At 37.7% G+C, this 9924-nt stretch overlaps 1 pseudogene; it reads right to left on the bottom strand.

Moving 5' to 3' along the window:
* Positions 1-3991: 3991 nt before the first annotated feature.
* Positions 3992-9480, bottom strand: LOC101442977 (ATM interactor-like; annotated as a pseudogene).
* Between the last annotated feature and the right edge of the window lie 444 nt (positions 9481-9924).

Here is a 9924-nt window from a genome sequence, read left to right as displayed (position 1 = left end):
ATAGATTTCTGGTATTTTTCATCAGCACCCAATTGGATGACTAATACACAAAATATACTATTATCTCACAATTTATGAGGTCCAGGAATCCTGGCATGGCTTAGCTAAATCCTCAATTCATATTCTCCCAAGGCTGGAATCAAGTTGGTAGGCAGGCTGATAACTCATCTGAAGGCTTGACTAGGAAAGGATCCACTTCCAAGCTACTTTAGTACGTTGACACACTTCTTTTCTTTGTGACTGCATGTGGTGGTTTGGACCTGTTTGTACCTCAGAAGAACATGTTCTTAAGGTTGATACAATCCTGTGGGTATGAACCTATTGTAAGTAGGACCATTTGATGAGATTATTTTAGTTAAGATGTAGCCCATCTTAATTAGAATGGGTCTTAATCCTCTTACTATAGTCTTTTATAAGAGAATGAAACTCAGACAGAGAAGGAAAGCCAAGGAGGGAATAGCCAGAAGCTGAAATCAACAGAACCCAGAGGAGAAGGGAAGGACCAGAAGATGCAGCCATATGACTTGCCATGTGACAGAGGAGCTGGATTGACAGCAGCCAGCCCCAGAATTCTGGTCTTCAGGAAGAAAGCATCATGGTGCTGACTCCCTGATTGGGACTTTCTTTCAGCCTCAAAACCGCAAGCTTGTAAATTTCCATTGTTTAAGCCAAACCATTTCATGGTATTTGCTTGAGCAGCTCAGGAAATTAAAAAGACTATAATCCAGGGAAGCTTGCTCTTTGAACCAGCAATGGTGAGAGGGAGAAAATTCCTGATGCTTGAAGACTTTAAAAAAACAAAACAAAACAAAACAAAAACCTATTTTGAAATATTTTCAAACTTAGAAGAAAGTTGCAAAAATAATACAAAAACAATACAAAGAACTCCAATATACCCCCGTCCGAATATTCAGATTTACCAACTTTTAACATGTTGCCATATTTTTTACAATATTCTTTCTCTTCCTTTCCTTTACTCCACCCATTCTATCTATCCAATACTATCCTTTTCCTAAACATTTGTGTGTAAATTGCATGCATCATGCTCCTTTAACACTTAATACTTCCATGTATGTTTCCTAAGAACAAGAATATTCACATATGTAACTGCATTAAGTGCAATTCAAGAAATTTAGCATTGATATAAAGTATTCAGCCTATATTCCAATTTTTTCCAATTGTTCCAATAGCGACCTTCGGGAATTTTTTTCTTTGTTATTAGATCCAGTCCAAGATCATGTACTAAATTTGCAACTAATTGTCATTGTCTCTTTAGTCTCTTTTTTCTTCTTTTTAAATTATGGTAAAATATATACAACATAAAATTTCCCATCTAAACCACTACCAGGCATACAGTGCAGTGGCATTAATCATATTATCACACCACCATTCATTACCAAAATTTTTAATCTGGATTTGCACCTGAACAAAAAACCCTGTACCCAGTAAGCAGTAACTCCCAATTCCCCCAGCCCCTCATCCCTGGTAATCTGTACTCAATTTTCTGTCTCTATGAATTTGAATATTCTAGTCATATTATATGTGTCATCATACAATAGCTCTCCTTTAGTGTCTAGCTGATTTCACTCAGTATTACGTCTTCAAGGTTCACCTATGTTTTAGCATACATTGAATTTCATTCCTTTGAACAGCCGAATAATTTTCTATTGTATGCATGTACCACATTTTGTTTATCCATTCATCTGTTGGGGAACATTTGGGTTAGGCCGAATAATGCTGCTATGAATGTTGCTGTACAAATATTGGTTCAAGTCCCTGCTTTCAATTATTTTGGGACTATACCTAGAAGTGGGACTGATGGGTCATATCATACTTCTATGCTTAACTTCTTGAGCAACTGCCAAACTCTTTTCCACAGCAGCTGTACCATTTTACATGCCAACCACCAATATTCATTTCTTTACATCCTCACTAATACTTGCTATTTTCTGTTTTTTAAATAATAGCTATTCTAGTGGATGTGAGGTGGAATCTCATTGTGGTTTTGCCAGTTTTTTAAAGATTTTTATTTATTTCTCTCCCCCCACCATTGCTGCTCTCTATGTGCTTTTGCTTTGTATTGTCCTGTGTCTGCTTGCATTATTGCTGGGAATCTGTGTCTCTTTTTGTTGTGTCATCTTGCTACGTCACCTCACTCTGTGTGATGCGCCACTCCTGGGCAGACTACGTTTTTTTTTCATGTGGGGCGGCTTTCCTTGCAGGGGCGCACTCCTTGTGCATAGGGCTCCCTTACGTGGGGGACACCCTTGTGTGGCACAACACTCCTTGTGTGCATCAGGACTGCGAGTGGGCCAGCTCACCACACGGGTCAGGAGGCCCTGGGTTTGAACCCTGGACCTCCCATATGGTAGACGAATGCTCTGTCAGTTGAGCCAAATCTGCTTCCCCATAGTGATTTTGAATAGCTAATGATATTGGGCATCTTTACTTATGCTCATTGGCTATTTGTATATCTTCTTTGGAGAAATGTCTATTTGCCCATTTTTAAACTGGATCATTTTCTTTTTTGTTGCAGGAGTTCTTTATGTAGTCTGCATATTAAACCCTTATCTGATATGTGGTTTTTAAATATTTTCTCATAGTCAGTGTAGTTTGTCTTCTCACTTTCCTGATAATGACCTTTGATGGACAAATAGTTCTTAATATTTGTGATGAAGCCCCATTTTTTTTTCTGTTTTTCCTTGTGCTTTTGGTATAAAGTCTAAGAATCCTTTCCTTAATAAAGTCCTGTAGATATTTCCTTTTGACTTTTTTTTATGATTTTTATAGTTTTAGCTCTTATATTTAGGCCACTGATCAATTTTGAATTAATTTTTGTATATGGTATGAGGTAGGGGTCCATTTTCATTCTTACACATTTGGATATACAGTTTGCCTAGCGGTATTTGTTGTAGAGACTATTCTTCCCCCTAACGCCCCACCCCCATGAGTGGACTTGGAACTCTTGTCAAAAATCAACTTGTCATAGATGTGTGGATTTATTTCTGAGCTCTCAATTCTATTCCTTCATCTATATGTCTATCCTTGTGCCAGTACCATGTTGGTTTGATTACTGTAGATTTGTAATGAATTTTGAAATGGGGGAGTGTAAGTTCTTTTACAAGATGGCTTTGGCTGTTCAGGATCTCTTGTCCTTCCTATGAATTGATTGTTAGATTTTCCATTTCTTCAAAGAATAATATTAGAATTTTGATTGGGGTAACATGGAATCTATAAACTTTGGGTAGCATTGACATCTTGATGATATCAAGTTTTCTATGAGCAAACGATATCTTTCCATTAATTAGGATATTTTTAAATTTCATTAAAATTTATTCATTGCTGCTCTATAGGAACATCATTGATTTTTGCATGTTGATATTATACCCTGCCACTTTGGTGAATTCAACTCTGGTAGCTTTCTTGTAGATTCTTTTGGATTTTCTGTATATAGAATCATTTCATCTGTGAATAGGGATAGTTTAACTTCTTCCTTTCCAAAGCAGATGCCTTTTGTTTTTTTCTTCCCTAATTGTTATGGCTAGAACTGCCAATATAATGCTGATTAGCAGTGGTGAAAGCAGGCATCCTTGTCTTCTTCCTGATCTTAGGAGAAAATCTTTAATCTTTCACCATTGAGTATGACGTTAGCTGTGGGTTTTCATATATGACCTTTATCATGTTGAGGAAGTTCCCTTCTACTGGTTTTCTGAGTGTATTTATCAAGAAAGCATGTTGGATTTCAGCAAATGCCTTTTCTGTATCAATTGAGATGATCATATGGTACTTTTCTTTTTATCAATGTCTTATATTTTATAATGCACTCATATTTATATGAAAATTTCATATTTATAAGACAAAAGGCCAAGAAACAAAGAATCTAAGCAACTGTAAATAAACTATCTTCAATAGTTAATACTGCTTTACCCATTCCCCATTTTCTAAATCTAGAAGAAATTTGTAAATGCAGTCCCATATGTGGATGTCACTTTTAGAAGTTGGACACTGTGTGAAGTTCCACACATGTCTGGGTTTCTACAGAACTGAAATGACATTCTCTCATATTCCAGGCAAAATTGTCTAAAAGAAAGTCATCCATTATTGTTTGAGTGTTATTGCTCGTGAAGAATAAACTCCCTGGAGGTGTTTCAAAACCAAAATTCATGGCCTGTATCTCTGTACTGTTCAACTGAAATTTGCTTTCTAGATCAAGTGTATTTTTATCAGTGGAAATCTGTTCTCTTTGGATATCTGTGTCAGATGAATCAGTACTCATGGAAAAGCTGGAGTGTTTCAGATGCAGATGAAGGCAACCGTCTAAAAAGAAGTTTATGTCTGTCTGAATCTGTGTATTAAACATTTCAAGGCCTCAGGAATTAGAATTTCCCCCTCAACTATAGGAACGAATAGATTTGTCTGCAAGTAAAAAAAGTCAGTTTTGGCCTCTACGTCCAGGGATCCCAAGACTGGTACAGGGTTCATGTTACTACACTCACTCTCTTCAGTTTGATTTGAATATTTGAGACTGAAAAGAATTCTTCAATACCAAAATCTATTACAGGATTCTGAGTTGAGCCAGATGGAAGCTGTGTGTCAGGGTCAGTATTTGCATCAGATAAAAGACTACAATTATCCAATGTTTAAACAGACAGGTTACTTGACAAGATGTTTTCTAAATCACTTAATAAATCTATGACTTGGGTCCAATAATCAGTCACGTTTTGTGAAGAAAGCATATTACTCTGTGCACTGAAGTTTATAATTAGCACAAATTTCTCAATATTGTGATTTAATGTTTTAGAATCACTCTGAGGTAACAAATCAAGAGTTACAGTCCCTGCTAATAAACTGTTACTTAAAATGCTGTTTGTAGAAATACCGTATGGTGAATGGACAGTCTCAAAAATGTCTCCACAAATTACAGTTTGGCCGTTGTGTACTCGGTCATCTGTCAAACTTTGCACTCCACTTGTTTGAATTCCTCTGGAGATCCTGCCTGACTGGAAACAAGAATCTATAAAAGCATCAGTCTGAGCAGCTATAGATGAAGTTACCTTAGAACCAGGTAACAATGTTTGAGTCTGAACACTAATGGGAAGTGAAACTTGAGAACCGAACGTCAAATCAGGTTGAGAACAGGAAAATACAGAGGAATCAGGGGTAGTCCAGTCAGCAGCAGGTGTACATCTTTGTGAGACATGAGACAGATCTGCCTGCACATTGATTAAATAGATGCCACTCTTTTGATGTGTTCCCTAGATGTTGTAAAATGTTAGAAAGACTTTCACACAAGTTCACTTGAGCACTTGTACTAATTATCTCAACAGCAATAGGATTCACAATTTTTGAGAGACGTATGCTTAAGAGAGCAAGTCTCTGAATCTATGCTGAGGATCAGGGTTCCTACAGCCGTGGAAGTGAATGGTGCCTGCGGCAGAGCCCTGATGGTCGATACATCCTATCCCTGGCTGGCTGAGTCATCAGCCGTAGGCACAAAGACAGACAGGTGTAGGAGAAAACTGCATGATGAGTAGTTTAACCAAAGTAAACCTAGGCTTTGGCAAAAGGCACTTTCTGAAGTTGTCTCGGATGTGTTGTGAGAGTTTGTTTTCTGGCATTAGAGCAGCAAGAGTCATCAATGGAAGCTGATAACTTGATTTCTGAAGTTTTTACTTCTTAAGTGTCTGGTCTAGGGCTTTTCGAGCTCTGCCAAATGAGGGTTCCACTGCCAAAATTGCATATTGCTCTTGATTGTTCTCCTGATCTCTCTATCCATTTGGGGTTATGAGTTTCTAAAATATCCCTTTACTGTTTTTTGGAGATGTTTCAAGGGGCCAAAATTAGACGGTTATCTTCAATCGTTCATCTAATCTCTTCTGACTTTTCTTTATCTGAAAACTCCCATTTGTCCTTCAAGGTCTAGTATAAAGGTATGATTTCGTGGCTTTCTATGACTATTCCTCTCATTAACTTGAGACAGAATTAATTGGTCCTTTGTTGGGGTTCTCAGCGTATTTTATCTATACTTCTATTGAAGTATCTATCTCAATAAATTATCATTTTGTGACTATCAATTTCTCATTCGTTCTTCAAGGAGAGTAGCACTTTTTAATTCATCTTGCTATGTTCAGAACGTTTGTATTAGTTTCTGACCTAGGAAGGTTTATACTCTTTAAAAGCAAAAAAAAAAAAAATGTTTTTATGGATTTTTCATTCTCAAAAATCCTATTTAAGGTCATCTATTATGTTATTTGGTCCCTGATTACTCAAAGATCAATGTCTGGCAATCAATTGCATTTAAAAATCTTGGTCACTTGTAATTATTTTTTTATTGAAAAGACATATTTGGAATTCCATATACTATAATTTTAAATGATACCAACCCTGTGAGAAACAACATATCAATGAAGAAAACATTTTGCATAGTTGCTTTGATTTCTTAAACTTTTTATTGAAGTCAAACAAACAGAAAATAACTGAAATCGTAAATGTTCCACTTTTTGGATTTTCACAAAGTGTAACCAACATCCAGATCTAGAATCAGAACATAACCAGGACTTCAGATGCCCCCTCAAGCCCCTTCCAAGTCATTAATCCCACTGAAGGCTTGCCCATATTTTAACCATTAGAACTATTTCTTCCAGTGAAAAACCATTATTTCCACTTCTTCACCTAATGCATTCATTTGCATGTATTGTAGGTGGAGTAATGGCCCCCCAAAGAGAGCCCTTGGCCTAATCCCTGAAATTTATGAACATGCTACTTTACTTGGCAAAAAGGACTTTGCAGATGTGATTAAGGTTAAGGACCTTGAGAAAGGAAGAGTATCCTGCATAATCCAGGTGGAGCCAATGTAACCACATGAATCCTTCATCGAGGAAGAAGGCAGGAGAGTGAATCAGAGAGCAGCAAAAATGGAGAGACAGGAGAGATTCCCAGCATGAGAGGGACTCGCCCCATTGCTGCTGGCTTTGAAGATGGAGGTAGCTCCTCAACCCCAGCAGAGGAGTATGGTAGCCTCTAGAAGTGGGAAAGGCCCTCATCTTCCTTTGAGCCAGAAAACAGGACCTCACAACTACAGCCACAAGGCACTGTGGGAGCCTCCCAGAGCTCCTGCACCAGAACTCAGCTCTGCCCTCCGCCTTGGTTTTAGCCCTGAGAGACCTGTTTTGGACTTCTGAGCTGCAGAAATGTAATATAATAAATTTGTTTTGTTTTTAGACTTGAAGTATTTGTTTATTTTATACCTGATCTATTTTGGAGGTTTCCTCGAGAGCTCTGAGCAACACCAAAGATTTTTTCCTCATTTTAAGAAGCAAGACTGGTAGGAAAAAATCCCAACAAATCCAGATTTTTAATTAGCTCAGTACTGTAGTGAGACCTGTCCTTTTTATGAATGCCAAAATATGAGAAGAGTTAACCAAACTAATAATCTTAACCTTCCTGAGTTATTATATACATGTAATTACAAACTGATGTCAATATAAATATGTTTCAGCAATTAGGTGACTCGGTTTGCATACGAGCATACTTATGCTCATATGCAAAGACTGGCATTACTGATGACAAATCGATTTGTTTTTTTTCTAAAAGCAGTATTTTGGTTCCAGGTTGAATGCGGCTGAAGACAATCATAATAACACATTTATGGGGTGAATTAGAAGGCCCCAAAGCCTTTTCAATGTCCTGACGTCCGTAATAGGTTCTTATGCTTAGTGTAATATTTGATAAATCTCTATTGCTTTATTATGCATCATACTCTCTCATAGGGAATTCCACTCTCCTTCATTCTGAAATTGTGGGTTTTATAATGATTTCAAAAGAAACCGCCACCATTTATCAAGAGATAGTTTCTGCTTTACCGTCACCATCCCTAAAGCAGTGTTTCTCAAGCTGTAAAGTACTTTCCATCATCTGGGGAATCTCGTTAAAGTGCAGATTCTGATTCAGTCGGTCTGGGGTAGGGCCCAAGGTTCTGCATTTCTTACAAACTCCCTGGGGTATGCTGCTGCTACTGATCTGAAAAGCACACTGTGAGTGGCTAGGACATAAAGTTGCTCTATAAGCTAGTGATTAGAAATAAAAAGAACTGGGGAAAAAACAAAAAACCACAAAACTTTAAAACCAAACCAACCAACCAATAGTCCTGGCAAATAATGAGATACTCTTAACTATTAATGGTAAGGAAATGAAATCATGTTAACAGGGTTTCCCTTATAGCCTGACATCAACATTACAGACACCTGTCAAAGTATACAGAGAAACTGTCAGTTTTCCATTTTTTCAGTCCTATTGGAAATGACTTCATGAAAGACGACTGATTAACCCAAGAAAAGTGGAATAATTAATTACCTAGGACTTAAGGAGCTGACTTAAATGTCATTAATGCTCTGCTTTCTAATAACACTAAACCCTTTTTTTAAAAAATCTGTATCAAATTCTCAATTTAACAGGCTATACTTGAGTTAACTGGAATGGAACTTTTAAAATCAGGGGTTTTTAACCTTTTTTGTTCCATGGACTCCTTTGCAAGTCAGGTGAAATCCATAGCCCCCTTACTAAGTCCACACTATACTGTGTATTATATCATAAATATATCATGCCCACAGCAACATGTCCCCACAAGAATAATGTTTTTTGAATTTCAATTCAAGCTCACAGACCCCTTGTTAAGAACGCCTGCTTTAAATGCTATCTTATTCCAACTGAACCCTCAGAATTAAAAATAATCATATAAAAAGATACTAAAATAGGAAATAGGTTACTAATATCTTAAAAGTGTTTCTGTAAAAATTATATTTTCTGGGTGCCCCATGTTGCTTCTCCTATCCAGATAACCACCAAAATATTTTATATTTACTTCATCAGAAAAAGGTATGCCATCAAAGGGTACTGGTGACAAGAATAAAATTATTGGTTTTGGAGTTTCAAAATCCAAAGTATCAAATACTTGAAAGATTATGTTATCAGTCAGAGTCAAGGTGCAGGTCTGAGAGCAAAGAGACAATGTGCTCTGCTTTCCCAACGGGTTGCTCCTCTGTGGCACAAGTTGCTACATGGTACATCCTGGGAACACAGGTGAGGAGTACAAAAGAAACTTTCAGCAAATGATTCCTTATTTTTTACTTGCACATATTAAAGAGTCCAGAAAGGACTAATAATCTCCTTGTCACGTACACAACACAAAAAGATCAAAAGAGCAAAGGAAGAAGTGCTGTCACAGCTGATCTCCTGGAGTAGCTGAAAACTATTCCAGGTGGGGTTGATCAATGGCAGTTCTCCACACCCTACTTCATACTGGAGAAGACAGCCGAATTTTATACTGCTTGAGTGTGGCATTTGTTCACCTTGGGAGGATGGGGGCCTGATACTTAGAATTCCTGTTCTTATAAGTATCTGGGGCTGCTTGTTCCTGGTTTGGGGTTTAAGGTCTGGCTGGGCCTTTTCATTTGACTTAACATCTCCCCCAGGTTGTGGCATGACACATAATAGTTAAGGAGGAGGGGTTAGGTGAGGGCTGAGCAAGTGTCTGTGATCCCCCTAACATCTTCCACCCATTAACTATGGCCTGGAGCTAATAAGAGTCTAGATATCCCTCAACCTAGAAGTATGCAGTATCAGAAGACATGCCACATGATGGATAGAGACAAATGACACTGAAACAACCCCACAGAGTTCCCATGGCCTCCACAGTGGCATGTGGAGTGGGTGGGTTTCTTTCACTCTGCATTAGGAGAATCAAATATTTCCTGGGTACTTGAGAGAAGAACAGAATTATCTCTAAGTGAAAACCTGTGATGAGAGACAAACAAAATGTGCATGGATAGATGATTTTAATCAGAAATTTTAAAGTACATCTCTGCAGATGTCAGAGCAGGCAGATGACAACAGAAAACAGATGCCTCTCCCCACCAAGAACTGACA

Source organism: Dasypus novemcinctus, chromosome 1 (assembly GCF_030445035.2).
Source record: "Dasypus novemcinctus isolate mDasNov1 chromosome 1, mDasNov1.1.hap2, whole genome shotgun sequence".
Classification (NCBI taxonomy): Eukaryota; Metazoa; Chordata; class Mammalia; order Cingulata; family Dasypodidae; genus Dasypus; species Dasypus novemcinctus.
This window is presented reverse-complemented; position numbering and strand designations above follow the sequence as displayed.